Below are 15,785 nucleotides of genomic sequence, written 5' to 3'. Positions count from 1 at the left end.
TGGCAATCTGTGAAGCTTTATTGAACTCCATGCCCAAGAGAGTTAAGGCAGTGCTGGAAAATAATGGTGACCACACAAAATATTGACACTTTAGGCACAATTTGATCATTTTGACTTAGGGGTGTACTCACTTTTGTTGCCAACGGTTTAGATATTAACGGCTGTGTGTTAAGTTGTTTTGAGGGCACACCAAATTTACAGTTATACAAGCTATACACTGACTACTTTACATTGTATCAAAGTGTCATATCTTTAGTGTTGTCTCATGAAAAGATATAATAAAATATTTACAAAAATGTTAGGGGTGTACTTACTTTTGTGAGATACTGTACTTTATTTGTGCCAGAATTTGTGGTGCCCACTCATTGGGCCAAATATATTAAGTATGTACTGAATGACCGGCTTAATATAAAGCAAAACACTTTATTATATTATTATTCCATATATATTGCCCCTAAAAAAGATCATAAAACCTTATACTATAAAAATATATGAGTAAAACCATCAACATATATTACATATATATAGATGTGTGTTCACGCACGTCTCGGTCCCTCTACCTTACTGCAGTGCGGAGTTCACACACTGCTAAGTTGCAATAAAAAAGAGTTCCTTAGAGATGTCAAATTGTCAATATGATTGATATCCCCGGAGAAGACACTTGTTGCTTATAGCAGTATAGTAATCCACATGTTACTACAGACAATCTTCAATAGTTTTTCCTTTTTCCTGTTAATACCTGTGACATTACCTATAATTTTTTATTAGCCGCTGGTGACAGTATTGACATTATCTGCGGTATATCTCCTATGTGACTTTTCCACAGCCCAAATACCTGTGACATTACCTGTAATTTTATATTAGCCGCTGCTGACATCAGCAACATTATCTGCGGTATTTCTCCTGTGTAACGTTTCCACATCCCAAATACCTGTGACATTACCTGTAATTTTTTATTAGCCGCTGGTGACAGCATTGACATTATCTGCGGTATATCTCCTATGTGACGTTTCCATAGTCCAGATACCTGTGACATTCCCTGTAATTTTTTATTAGCCGCTGGTGACATCAGCGACAGTATCTGCGGTATTTCTCCTGTGTAACGCTTCCACATCCCAAATACCTGTGACATTCCCTGTAATTTTTTATTAGCCGCTGGTGACATCAGCAACATTATCTGCGGTATTTCTCCTGTGTAACGTTTCCACATCCCAAATACCTGTGACATTACATGTAATTTTTTATTAGCCGCTGGTGACATCAGCAACATTATCTGCGGTATTTCTCCTGTGTAACGTTTCCACATCCCAAATACCTTTGAAATTCCCTGTATTTTTATATTAGCCGCTGCTGACATCAGTGACATTATCTGTGGTATTTCTCCTGTGTTATGTTTTTACATCCCAAATACCTGTGACATTCCCTGTCATTTTTTGTTAGCCGCTGCTGACATCAGGGACATTATCTACGGTATATCTCCTGTGTGACGTTTCCACATCCCAAATACCTTTTTTTATTTTTTTGCGCATACATTTACAAATCCTACGCTACTGTACATGTGACATACTTTCAAGCATATATAACATTTAATATGAAGAAGGCGAGCAGTAAGGGACAGGGAAGTGGGCGTGTTGCTGATGGTGCATGCAGAGGCCGTGGCTCTGGGTGCGTTGAAACTGTGCCTGCTGGCAGAGCACAAGAAAAACAATCATCCACCATACCTAGCTTCATGTCCCAGTTTGCAGGGCAGCGCAGGACAACTCTCTTGAAGTCAGACCAGTGTGACCAGGTGGTCAGTTGGATTGCAGCAGATAATGCTTTCTGTTGGTTAAGCACCACCCTGTCTTCCTTCAAGTCCAGTCTCAGTAGCCAAGAGTCTGGTCAACAAAATCCTCACCCTTATCCTCCTTCCTCCCACCATGGAGAGTCTTGCCAAACAAGTGGTCCCACACTCGGATATTCCAAGGAGCTATTTTCAGCGCCATTCCTTCATTTGGGCCTCTCGACAAGCCCGCTTGAAGAGGGACATGAGATCTTGTGCCCTGATTCCCAAACTCTTGAGCATCCACAGTCACAAGATCCTGCACGGTATGACAAATAAATATGCGGATGTCCCTGGCCACATTCACGAAAAAAATCACAGAAAAAAAAGATAATAATGCACTAATAAAATAGATGCAAGCATTATATATGGACCAAGCCCTAACTCTGATGTAATAAAATCTGAGACTCTTAGCCAATATATTTTGATCAAAACACATCTGTGCCCACCTACCCAGTGCCAAGGTGGTCTCAGGACAGGCTGGTCTTACGCTAAACCTAACTAAGCCGTTGGGCTTCTATGTTCAGTAGCGCAGACTCCGCACATATGGTGTGCTGCGCCTAGTCACCTCTATGTGCATCAAGCAACCAATGAGAGGAGGAGTAAGCACACCTATATGTACCACCTAATCAAGGTGGTCTGTTTGATGGAAGGGCTAAAGTTCACAGGAATGCTACTCCCAAGATAAAATAGGAGCGCATTCACACTTGAAGGTGCCACTCCCTCAAGCATATACTACATAATGAACAAAAAATCACAAAAAAAACTAAGATAAAAACATCCTGCGCGGTATGATAAATAGATATGCGGATGTCCCTGGCCACATTCATGAAAAAAAAAAACACAGATAAAAAAGATAATAATGCACTAACAAAATAGATGCAAACATTATATATAGCTGCAATTAGTGTCTCAAGAGGTTGATAATGAGGATGAGACACAGTTGTGAATAACTGAAGTTGTTTGGTTAAGAAGTCAGGAGGATGATCAGAGTGATAAAGTGGAAGAGGAGGTAGTGGACGATGAAGTCACTGACCCAACCTGGGAAGGTGGCAAGTCGAGCAAGGATAGCAGTACAGAGGGGGAGAGATCTGCAGCACCGCAACAGGCTGGAAGAGGTAGTGGGGTGGCAAAAGGAAGAAGGTGGACCATGCCAAAAAGGCCCGCAACTGTTCACCGGAGCATACCCTTGCGGAAATCTCCCTTGACAAGGGGTAGGTGTTCCGCAGTCTGGAGCTTTTTTGAGCAAAGTGCGGACAACAAAAGAATTGTTATTTGCAACCTGTGCCATACAAAAATTAGCAGGGGCGTGAACACTAGCAACCTCACCACTGCCAGCATGATCCACCACATGGTATCAAAGCACCGTAATAGGTGGGCCAAACGCCTGGGTCCACAATCTGTGTCTGTGGGTCACACCGCTGCCTCCTCTTCCCCCATGATACGTGCTGGCCAATGCCCTGTTGAAGGTGCAGCCCAGATGCCTCCCGCCCTGAACCTGGACCTTCACAAGCACCATCAGTGACCACATCCAATTCGGTGTCCCAGCGCAGCGTACAAATGTCCTTACCCCAGGCATTTGAACGCAAGCGCAAATACCAAGCCACCCACCCACAGGCAATAGCACTAAATGCACAACTTTCCAAATTACTGGCCCTGGAAATGTTGCCATTTAGGCTTGTGGACACTGAGGCCTTTCGCAGCCTGATGTCGGCGGCCGTCCCTTGTTATGCAGTACCCAGCCCCCACTATTTTTTACTGTGTGCCATGCCCGCCTTACACCAGCATGTGTCCCGTAAAATCACACGTGCCCTGACCAATGCAGTTACTGGGAAGGTCCACTTAACCACTCACACATGGACAAGTGCTTTTGGCCAGGGACGCTACATTTCCCTGACGGCACACTGGGTGAACGTTGTGAACAACACACAGTACAACAGCACTCTACAACCCAAATAAAGTACAAAGACATATTACATTGCAAATGCTATGCTAATAATTTAGAGATGCTTGGCAAATATATTATGTACAAAAATATTTGAGCTCGTCTGCCGCACGTCAAGGTGATCTCTATAAGACGGGAACCTAACACTAAATTCACCTCTTATATGCCATGATGGCGACCAGGAAATTCAGGAAGTGTAGGTTCCATATGCATGCTGGGCCCCTTTTGGTTTATATCTGTATAGTGCAAAAATGGCCTCTATTGACTCCAGGGACTACAAGTACCAACATGCATGTGGAGCAAACTATGTACTCATGCTAATTAAAATCAGCCATGTGAGGCAAGACAGGCTGCAGGAGTGCAAGACCAAAGATAGGAGTCAGCCACATCTCCCATATAAACTACAAAGAAAAGGGGGTTAGTCAGCACATCCCAATGCGTAGGTGCACGTCGCCAAGGCTGAAAACATATAGAACAACACACAGTGCAACAGCACTCTACAACCCAAATAAAGTACAAAGACACACTGGGTGAACATTGTGGAGGCCGAGAGTGAGTCGTACCCTGGGATGGCACAGATGCTACTGACGCCAAGGATTGCGGGCCCTAATTCCTTCAGGGTTTCCGCCACCACCTACGTTAATGGCACCAACCCCCACTTCTCCTCCTCCACCTCCTCCTCCACTTCCATCTCAGAATTATCCTCTTGCAGCACCAGTCAGTCATCAGTCGGTAGCTGGAAGCAGTGTAGCACTGCAGTGGGGAAGCATCAACAGGCCATGCTTAAGCTGATCTGCATAGGTGACAAACAGTACACAGCCGTAGAGCTGTGGCAGGGAATAAGAGACCAGACTGAGCTGTGGCTCTCGCCACTCAACCTAGAACCAGGCATGGTTGTGTCTGATAATGGCCGTAACTTGGTGGCGGCTTTGGAGCTCGGCAAGCTCACCCACATCCCATGCCTAGCCCACGTCTTCAACGTAATGGTTCAGCGGTTTCTCAAAACCTACCCCAATTTGCCTGAGCTACTGGTGAAGGTGCGCTGCCTGTATGCTTATTCCCGCAGGTCATCGACAGCTTCCGCTGGTCTGTCAACGCTGCAACAGCGCTTACAAATGCCAGCTCACCGACTGTTGTGCGACATGAGCACGCGCTGGAACTCCACATTCCACATGTTGGCCAGGCTTTGTGAGCAGCAGAGGGCAGTAGTGGAATACCAGCTGCGACATGGTCGTCGCCTTTCCAGTCAATTTCCGCTCTACACAAGTGAGGAGTGGGCACGGATGTCTGACCTCTGTGAGGTTTTAAAAAACTTTGAGGAATCAACACAGATGGTGAGCGACGATAACGCTATTATCAGCGTCACGATCCCACTTCTGTGTCTACTCAAACGCTCGCTGCTCACAATTAAGGCCAACTCTTGGCATATGGAAGAAGTGGAAATGGGGGAGGACATTACACAGGATGATAGCCAGACCACCCTCAGTTTGTCTTCTCAGCACAAATTGGATGATGATGAGGAGGAGGAGGAGCAGGAGACGGTTGCCTCCGCTACAGAAGGTAATACTCATGGAAGTTTAATTCCATCTGTTCATCATGGATAGGCAGAAAAGGAGGAAGAGGATGAGGAGATTGAGAGTCATCCTCCTGATTACAACAGCAAAGTCTTGCCTGTTGGGACTCTGGCACACATGGCTGACTTTATGTTAGGCTGCCTTTCCCGTGACCCACAGATTACTGGTTGTTCACCCTTCTCGACCCCCGCTGCAAAGAGAACTTCTCATCTCTCATTCCTATGGTGGAGAGGACAAACAAAATGGCGCAATACCAGAAGGTCCTTGTGGAAAAATTGTACGTAGTTCCTTGGGCAACCGAGGAGGCCAAAGAGGGGAGATGAGAGGAACACACAGCAGTTGCAACAGAGGCAGGGCAACACTCTCCAAAACCCGGGACAGTTTCATGACACCCCGCCAGCACCCTCACCCTGATGCGCGGCCTAGTGTCACAAGGAAGGAAACATTTTGGAAGATGGTGGAGTATGTAGCAGACCGTGTCAGCATCCTCAATGATCCCTCTTTGCCTTACAACTAATGGGTGCCCAAGCTGGACATGTGGCACGAACTGGCTCTTTACGCCTTGGAGGTGCTGACCTGCTCTGCCGCCAACGTTTTGTCAGAGCGGGTATTTAGTGCTGCTGGGGACATAATAACTGATAAGCGCATCCGCCTGTCAACTGCAAATGCTGACAGGTTGACTCTTATTAAAATGAACAGGCTCTGGATTGCCCCTGACTTCTCTACTCCACCAGAGGAAAGCAGATGAACATAAAGGCACTTTAAAGTGTAACTGCCGTTTCATTTTTTATTCCCTAATGGTATAGAACACCCGACTGTAAAAGTGCTTTTGTGATTTAACAGTTTTACCTGCTAATAACTCCCACAAATGCATGCTACTTTCCTATTCAGCAGCTCTTATCTCACAGCGTTGACATGTGCAGTCCGTCTTGTTAGTATTATAACAAGAGACAGATGAGCTCTGGGAGGAGGAGCTCAGCCCTGACAGACTGGAGCTGGGCTGAGGCAGAAAGTGGAGATGGGAGGGCTGCTTTAGATGGTGATATCTTCTCAATGATAGCAGCTAGAAATATGTAACTGGTCTTGTATGAAAGCTGACTGCCCAGGCTTTCATACAAGACCAGAATGACAGCTAGTCCAAGCAACAGCAGAGAAATCACTGTTAGAAATAGAGTCGGGAATAATCGCGAGTAAAATCTGCTTTTACTTTCAGCTTCCTTCACAGCATCCCGATTTCTATCATTGATATCTTCCCCTGTACTGAACAGATTTATGTAATTCTGGTATTGTCTGAAAGCTTGCAAATCCCAGCTGGTACCAAACCAGAGATATGAACAGCTAAAGCAGCCCCCCTTCTCCCTGTCAGTCTGGAAGAGAATGAGGGACAGCTGGCTATTAAGAGGTTAAAAGAAATGCTTACTGATTTAATGTAATTGCAGGGCTTGTCTCTGGTTAGCTGTATGTGAGGATACACACTGCTCTGGGTACTGTGAGAAGTTATCTGCGTTCTGATTGGTCCTGCTAGTTCATGTAGTTCATGTGAGGAAAGAAAGGGGTTATGGGAAGTGAGGGAAATAAAGGATGGCCTCAAGGAAGGGCAAAAATCATCACAGGAAGAGCAGCAGAGGCCATCTTAGGAAGTTGCTGAAATAGAGGGACAGAGAAATATGGTTGCTAAGGGCTAAATACAGAAATCAGAAAGGTAATGTCACGCCGGACAGGATATAAGATACACAGATAACTAAACAAACAAGTTTTCTAGGCGAGAAGCTGGGGATAAGGTCACCTCCTAGCAAATCCATAACAGCTCTCCCTATTCTGCTTTGCCCACATTCAGACCCTAATGGTGGGAATAATGCGTCCTCGTTCCTGGGCTGAGAATACCCTAGAATCCCTGAGATGGTGAAAGGGGAAAAGGGGCAGCCTGCTCCCTCAGAACCAGGAGGGGACAGACGACACTCAAACAGCCTAGACAGCAAACCAAAGAAATCAGAAACCAACATCTTATCTGAGCAGGAAAAGCCAATCCTTCCCTCCTTGCTTCCACAGCCTGACAGAAGCTATAACCCGCACGGAACACTGGGAGGGGAGTAATTTAAACCAACGACCCCACCCAGTGCACCTGAAGGGAGGCGGATCTAGCACGACTCCAAAACAAAACAAATGACTAGACACGTGCTGCTAATCTGGCAGACCTCCGTACATAGTCTGAGCAGGGCATGACAGTACCCCGCCTTCTACGGGTTACCTCCGGACACCCCGGACCAACATTATCCGGGTGGGATCTGTGAAAAGCCCTCACCAGTCGGCTGGCACTGACATCCAGAGCCGGAACCCACATCCTCTCCTCAGGGCCGTATCCCCTCCAGTGTACCAGGTACTGAAGGGAACCCCGAAGAACTCTATAGTCAAGAACCCTGGAGATCTCGAACTCTAAATTTCCATCGACCAGAACAGGAGGAGGGGGCAATGGCGATGGTTCCACCGGTTTCACGTATTTTTTCAGTAAAGACCTGTGAAACACATCATGGATCCTCCAAGTCTGCGGAAGATCCAGCCAAAACGCTACTGGATTGATCACCGCAGATATTTTGTACGGACCAATAAATCTTGGACCCAGTTTCCAAGATGGCACTCTCAGTTTAATATTTTTAGTGGACAACCACACCAGATCACCCACACACAGGTCCGGACCAGTCATACGTCTCTTGTCAGCCATTTGCTTATACCTGTCACCCATCTTCGTCAAATTCACTTGGATCCTCCGCCAGATAGAAGACAAGGCAGAAGAAAATCTCTCCTCCTCTGGCATCCCAGAGGAACTAGTCCCAGAAAAGGTACCAAACTGAGGATGAAAACCGTATGCGCCAAAAAATGCAGACTTACCCGTGGACTCCTGCCTACGGTTATTCAAAGCAAACTCTGCTAGGGACAAGAATGAGGACCAGTCCTCCTGATTCTCAGCCACAAAGCACCTCAAATAGGTCTCCAGGTTTTGATTAGTACGCTCTGTCTGTCCATTCGACTGCGGATGAAAAGCCGAAGAGAACGAAAGTTGAATGCCAAGCCGAGAGCAGAACGCTCTCCAAAACCTGGAGACAAACTGCGTGCCCCTATCAGAAACCACATCCGAAGGAATACCATGCAATTTTACGATATTATCAACAAAAATCTGCGCAAGAGTCTTGGCATTAGGCAGACTAGTTAACGATATAAAGTGAGCCATTTTACTAAAACGGTCAACTACCACCAAAATTACTGTTTTCCCGGAGGAACTCGGCAGATCCGTAATAAAGTTCATAGACAAGTGCGTCCAAGGACGAGACGGAATCGACAAAGGAAGAAGTGAACCAGCCGGTCGAGTATGAGCAACCTTTGACCGTGCACAGGTTTCACAAGCTGCTACGTAATCCACAATGCTCTTACGTAACCCGGGCCACCAGAACCTCCGGGACACAAGGTCACAGGTAGACTTACCACCAGGATGTCCAGCAAGGACAGTATCGTGATGTTCCTTGAATACCTTGTATCGCAGTCCTTCAGGAACAAACAACCTCCCTGGGGGACAAGAACCAGGAGCCCCCTCCTGGGCCCCCAACACCTCCATCTCCAATTCGGGGTACAGAGCGGAGACCACCACCCCATCAGCCAAAATCGGAGCAGGATCCTCTGAATCACATCCCCCAGGAAAACTGTGAGACAACGCATCTGCCTTGACGTTTTTAACCCCCGGGCGAAAAGTAACCACAAAATTAAACCTGGTAAAAAACAGTGACCATCTGGCCTGTCTAGGGTTCAGACGCTTAGCAGATTGCAGGTAAGCCAAATTCTTATGATCCGTATATACTGTAACGGGGTGAGACGCCCCCTCCAACCAGTGACGCCATTCCTCAAAGGCCAACTTGATGGCCAGCAACTCTCTATCTCCCACATCATAATTCTTCTCGGCGACTGAAAGCTTCTTGGAAAAAAAAGCACACGGGACCCACTTGCCAGGAGATGAACCCTGCGACAGCACCGCTCCAACCCCCACTTCTGATGCATCAACCTCCACCACGAATGGCTGAGACACATCGGGCTGCACCAGAATGGGAGCAGACGCAAAACACTCCTTAATAGTTGAAAAGGCCTGCAATGCCTCATCCGACCAGACAGAGACGTCGGCGCCCTTCTTAGTCATATCAGTCAGAGGTCTTACAATGGTAGAATAGTTCAAAAAAAAATTTCTATAATAATTATTAAACCCCAAAAACCGCATCAAAGCTTTCTGATTCTCTGGTCGGTCCCATTCCAGAACCGCCCGGACCTTTTCGGGGTCCATATGAAAACCAGAGTCAGAAAGCAGATATCCCAAAAACGGAAGCTCCTGCACAGAAAACACACATTTCTCCTATTTGGCATATAATTTATTCTCCCGAAGGATCGTTAAAACTTGTCTCACATGATCCTGATGGGTCTTCAGATCAGGAGAGTAAATTAAAATGTCATCCAAGTAAACCTCCACGAACCTCCCCACCAAATGATGGAAAATGTCATTGACGAATCGCTGAAATACCGCTGGCGCGTTCGTCAACCCAAAAGGCATAACCAGATTCTCAAAATGACCCTCGTGCTTATTGAAAGCCGTTTTCCACTCATCCCCTTCCTTGATTCTGATCAGATTGTAGGCCCCTCTCAAATCCAACTTGGAGAACACCTTGGCACCAACAATCCGATCAAAAAGGTCGGACCGTAATACGGTTCAATTCCCGGAAATCCAAACAAGGTCTCAGCGATCCATCCTTTTTCTTTACAAAGAATAAACCTACTGCCACCGGAGACTTAAATGGCCTAATATGACCTTTTGCCAAACTCTCGGCGATATACTTCCGCATGACCTCTCTTTCGGGTTTAGAAAGATTGTAAAGCCGAGACTTTGGCAACTTAGCCCCTGGGATGAGATTAACTGGACAATCATAGTCACGATGAGGGGGCAATTCCTGAGCCCCACCCTCCGATAAGACATCCGCAAAATCTGAGAGATACTGAGGTAGAGCCGTAGTGGACACACCAGAGATAGATGTGCCAAGACAATTATCCGAACAAAATTCACTCCAACCAATGATTTGTCTTGCTTACCAATCTATAATTGGGTTATGTTTTGTCAACCACGGTACCCCTAAGACTATAGGAGCGGGCAAATCCTTCATGACAAAACAAGACATAATCTCAACATGTGAATCACCCACCCTTAACTGAATACCATGAGCAATATGAGTGAGACTCCTTTGAGAAAGAGGGGAAGAGTCAATTGCAAAAACCGGAATCTCCCTTTCTAAAGTGCAAGTACCAGATTTTGAAAAAAAAGAAAGTCAATAAGGTTTACCCCATCACCACAGTCAATGAATACTTCAACAAAAAAAATTCTTGAGTCTAGCGCCACCATAGCTGGAAGGAGAAAACGAGTATTACAGGGAGCTTGCATACCTGCTTGCTTTACCACTCTAGTCACGCTACCAAGAGTCAGGACGTTTTTTTTCTTCTCTTTCTTATTATCATGCGGTTCAACAAAAGGACAAGCAAAAACAAAATGACCACTTTTCCCACAGTAGTAACATAGTTTATGCAATTTCCTAAAGTCTCTACTATCAGAATGGCAAGAAACCTGACCCAACTGCATGGGTTCCTCCCCTACCCCAGAGTTACCTGTAACATCACCCTGGGAAGCAGTAGAGACGAATCGACTCACAGAAGGGATCCCTTGCGCGGAGGGAGCCTTACACCTCTCTCTAATACGTCTATCTAACCATACTGCCAAAGACATAACATTCTCCAAAGAATCTGGGTACTCATTAAAAGCAAGGGCATCTTTCAAGCTCTCAGATAACCCCTGACAAAACTGACTACGTAACGCGGGGTCATCGTAAATTAATCCCAGGGCTTTGAAAAATTCTTCCACCGACCGGAGGGCCAGAGAACCGGGCGGCAGAGAAAAGGCCCAGGATTGCGCGTCCCCTTTAAGCAGAGAAATGATTATACCAACCCTCTGACTTTCATCACCTGACGAAGATGGACGCAGCCGAAAATACAACTTGCATGACTCTTTAAAGCGGATAAAGTCCTCCGCACCCCCTGCAAATCTCTCAGGAAGAGCGACTTTAGGCTCCCCACAAATTTGATCTGCACCTGATGCCAGAGCATTCTGACACCGTGTGACCGAACTACGCAGATCCGCAACCTCTAGAGATAATCCCTGCATGCGGTCAACTAGCACATCAATTGACGCCATCACAAAACCGCTGAGTAATGGCAGTCAAAGTAGGGCGGGTTATAATGTCACGCCGGACATGATATAAGATACACAGATAACTAAACAAACAAGTTTTCTAGGCGAGAAGCTGGGGATAAGGTCACCTCCTAGCAAATCCATAACAGCTCTCCCTATTCTGCTTTGCCCACGTTCAGCCCCTAATGGTGGGAATAATGTGTCTTCGTGCCTGGGCTGAGAATACCCTAGAATCCCTGAGATGGTGAAAGGGGAAAAGGGGCAGCCTGCTCCCTCAGAACCAGGAGGGGACAGACGACACTCAAACAGCCTAGACAGCAAACCAAAGAAATCAGAAACCAACTTATCTTATCTGAGCAGGAAAAGCCAATCCTTCACTCCTTGCGTCCACAGCCTGACAGAAGCTATAACCCGCACGGAACACTGGGAGGGGAGTAATTTAAACCAACGACCCCACCCAGTGCACCTGAAGGGAGGCGGATCTAGCACGACTCCAAAACAAACCAAAAATGACTAGACACGTGCTGCTAATCTGGCAGACCTCCATACATAGTCTGAGCAGGGCATGACAGGTAAAATTTGCTGAAAAATGCAGCTTCATGAATATCTTCTCTTCAGCATCACATATGTTAGGAATTTCATTTTTGGTAGTGAAATGGCAGTTACACTTTAAATGTGTTTTTTTTTTATAATGTACTGAATACACTATATTCCCATGCACCCCTTCCACCACAAAAAATGGTATATGGTTCAATCTTCCTTTTCTCGTTGTCCTCCTCCTCCTGTTCCATCAAATCAACATGCTTATTAGTCTGCCCTCGCTCCTAATGTTGTGGAGGGTTAGCTCACCTGCAGGCCCTTGCATATAATGTTTTAGAGGGTCAGCTCACCATCAGGCACTCACCTACAATCTTTTAGAGGGCTAGCTCACCTGCAGGCCCTCCCATGTAATGTTTTAGAGGGTCAGCTCACCAGCAGGCCCCCACCTACAATCTTTTAGAGGGTCATCTCACCTGCAGGCCCTTGCATATAAAGTTTTAGATGGTCAGCTCAGCAGCAGGCCCTCACCTACAATGTTTTAGAGGGTCAGCTCACCTGTAGGCCCTCGCATATAATGTTTTAGAGGGTCAGCTCACCAGCAGGCCCTCGCCTACAGTCTTTTAGAGGGTCAGCTCACCTGCAGGCCCTTGCATATAAGGTTATTGAGGGTCAGCTCACCAGCAAGCCCTCAACTATAATGTTCTACAGGGTAAGCTGACCAGCAGGCCCTCACCTACAATCTTTTAGAGGGTCAGCTCACCAGCAGACCCTTGCATATAATGTATTTGAGGGTCAGCTCACCAGCAGGCCCTCAACCATAATGTTTTACAGGGTCAGCTCACCAGCAGGCCCTCACCTACAATCTTTTAGAGGGTAAGCTCACCTGTAGGCCCTCGACTATAATGTTTTAGAGGGTCAGCTCACCAGCAAGCCCTCACCTACAATCTTTTAGAGGGTCAGCTCACCTGCATGCCCTCGCATGTAATGTTTTAGAGGCCATCAAATACAGCCATCAAATACTTACTAGAAGTGTACAAATCATCCCACAACATGGACAGTGAAATACCAAAGAGGAGTCAATAGCAAACATTCCCACAAAAAATATGTATTTTAATCAGGGGCCAGTTTTAATGCGTCTTAAAGGGAAACTGTAAAAAATGTGCCATGCTGGAGCCTAGATTTTTTTTTTATTTTAGACCACGGGAGTACAGGCCCCAAACATTTGGCATTCACCGGACAGAAAACATCAAGTGATTATGTAGCTGGGGGTATATTAGATCGTCATTGGATGTCAATTTTACTGCAGGCCAGTGGAGTACAGGCTCCAAACATTAGGCATTCACCGAACAGAAAATATCAAGTGATGATGTGGCTGGAGGTATATTAGAAGGTCAATGGATATCAATTTTACTTTAGGCCAGTGGACTACAGGCCCCAAAAATTATTCATTTACCATACAGCAAAGAACAATTGATAATGTGGCTGGAGGTACGTTAGGTGGTCACCGTATAACAATTTTACTGTTGGCCAGTTAGATTACAGGCCCCAAAAATTATGCATTCACCGTAAATAAAAGAACAAGTTATTATGTGGCTGGAGGTATATTAGACGGTCGATGGATATCAATTTTACTGCAGGCCAGTGGACTACAGGCCCCAAAAATTATTAATTCACCGGATAGAAAACATCAAGTGATTATGTGGCTGGAGATATATTAGACGGTCATTGGATATCAATTTTAATGCAGGCCAGTGGAGTACAGGCCCCAAACATTATGCATTCACCTTACAAAAAACATCAAGCAATTATGTGGCTGGAGGTATATTAGACGGTCAATGGATTTAAATTTTACTGCAGGACAGTGGACTACAGGCCCCAAAGATTATTCATTCACCGTACATAAAAGAACAATTGGTAATGTGGATGGAGGTACATTAGGCGGTCACCGTATAACAATTTTACTGTTGGCCAGTTAGATTACAGGCCCCAAAAATTATGCATTCACCGTACAGAAAAGAACAAGTGATTATGTGGCTGGAGGTATATTAGATGGTCATTGGATATCAATTTTAATGAAGGTCAGTTGAGTACAGGCCCCAAACATTATGCATTTACTGTACAGAAAACATCAAGTGATTATGTGGCTGGAGGTGTATTAGACGGTCAATGGATATCAATTTTACTGCAGGCCACTAGACTACAGACCTCAAAAATTATTCATTCACCGTACATAAAAGAACAATTGATAATGTGCCTGGAGGTACATTAGGCGGTCACCATATGACAATTTTTCTTTTGGCAAGTTAGATTACAGGCCCCACAAATTATGCATTCACCGTACAGAAAAGATCAAGTGATTATGTGGCTGGAGGAACATTAGACGGTCAATGGATATCAATTTTACTGCAGGCCAGTGGACTACAGGCCGAAAAAATTATTCATTCACCGGAGAGAAAGCATCAAGTGATTATGTGGCTGGAGGTATATTAGACGGTCATTGGATATCAATTTTAATCCAGGCCAGTGGAGTACAAGCCCCAAACATTATGCATTCATCGTACAGAAAACATCAAGTGATTATGTGGCTGGATGTGTATTAGATGGTCAATGGATATCAATTGTACAGGAGGTCTAAGTACATTGCCACCCAGTACTGGTCCTTGCCCTTTATGCTTTTTATACAGGGGTCCCTCTTCAAACTCTGGAGCATGAAGGCCCCCATTTTCACTAAATTAGAAGCGGTGGAGAGGCCTGGCTCCTGCTCATTGCCCAGGAGAATGTCGTCCTCTGTCTCCTCCCCCCAGCCACGGACAACACCAGGGATACCAGAAAAGTTTAAAGCCTGCTCTTCTTGCTCCTCCTCCTCCCCCCAGGCACCATCCTCCTCTAACTCCTCCTAAGACTCCTGCTGACTTGTCTCTGATGGAGTAGCCCCCCTGTGAATTCATTCAGCATTGCAACTTCCTCATCTTCCTGCTCCTGCTTCCTGAGCAATGTCAAGACGCAATGCATGCTCCAGAAAGAAGACGTAAGGTACGATGTCACTGATGGCACCCTGGCTGCCACTGACCATTTTGGTGATCACATCAAATGACCGCAGAATTCTGCATGAGCAGCCACTGGCATGGTGAAAAAAAACAAGCTCCCCAGAACCTGTCCTGCCGTAGAGTTCGTACAGGTAGTCGTTAATGGCACGTATCTGCTGGAGCAGCCTATCAAGCATATACAAGATGGAATTCCAGCAGTCACAATTCAGACATCTGACGGGAAAGTGGTGTCGCCGCTTAACGTCAGCAAGGCGAGCCATGGCCGTGTAAGATCTTCTAAAATGGCCAGAGATTTTCCTGGCCTGCCGCAAGACGTCCTGGAGCCCGGGGTATTTGACAATGAATCGCTGCACGACTATGTTCAGGAAGCGTGCAATGCACGGCACGTGTGTCATTTTGCCCTGTTTCAGCGCACTCAGGAGATTGGCACCGTTGTCGCACGCCAGTTTACCAACTGTCAAATTGAGCAGGGTTAGCCACTGATCGGCCTGTGACCGCAGAGCTGAAAGCAGTGCAGGACTGGTGTGGCTCTTGGCTTCCAGGCACAACAGCCGCAGCACAGCATGGCAACGTCTCACCTGGCACGTCGAAT

The sequence above is a fragment of the Bufo bufo genome, chromosome 4 (assembly GCF_905171765.1).
Source record: "Bufo bufo chromosome 4, aBufBuf1.1, whole genome shotgun sequence".
Classification (NCBI taxonomy): Eukaryota; Metazoa; Chordata; class Amphibia; order Anura; family Bufonidae; genus Bufo; species Bufo bufo.
Note: the sequence above shows the minus strand (reverse complement) of the source record.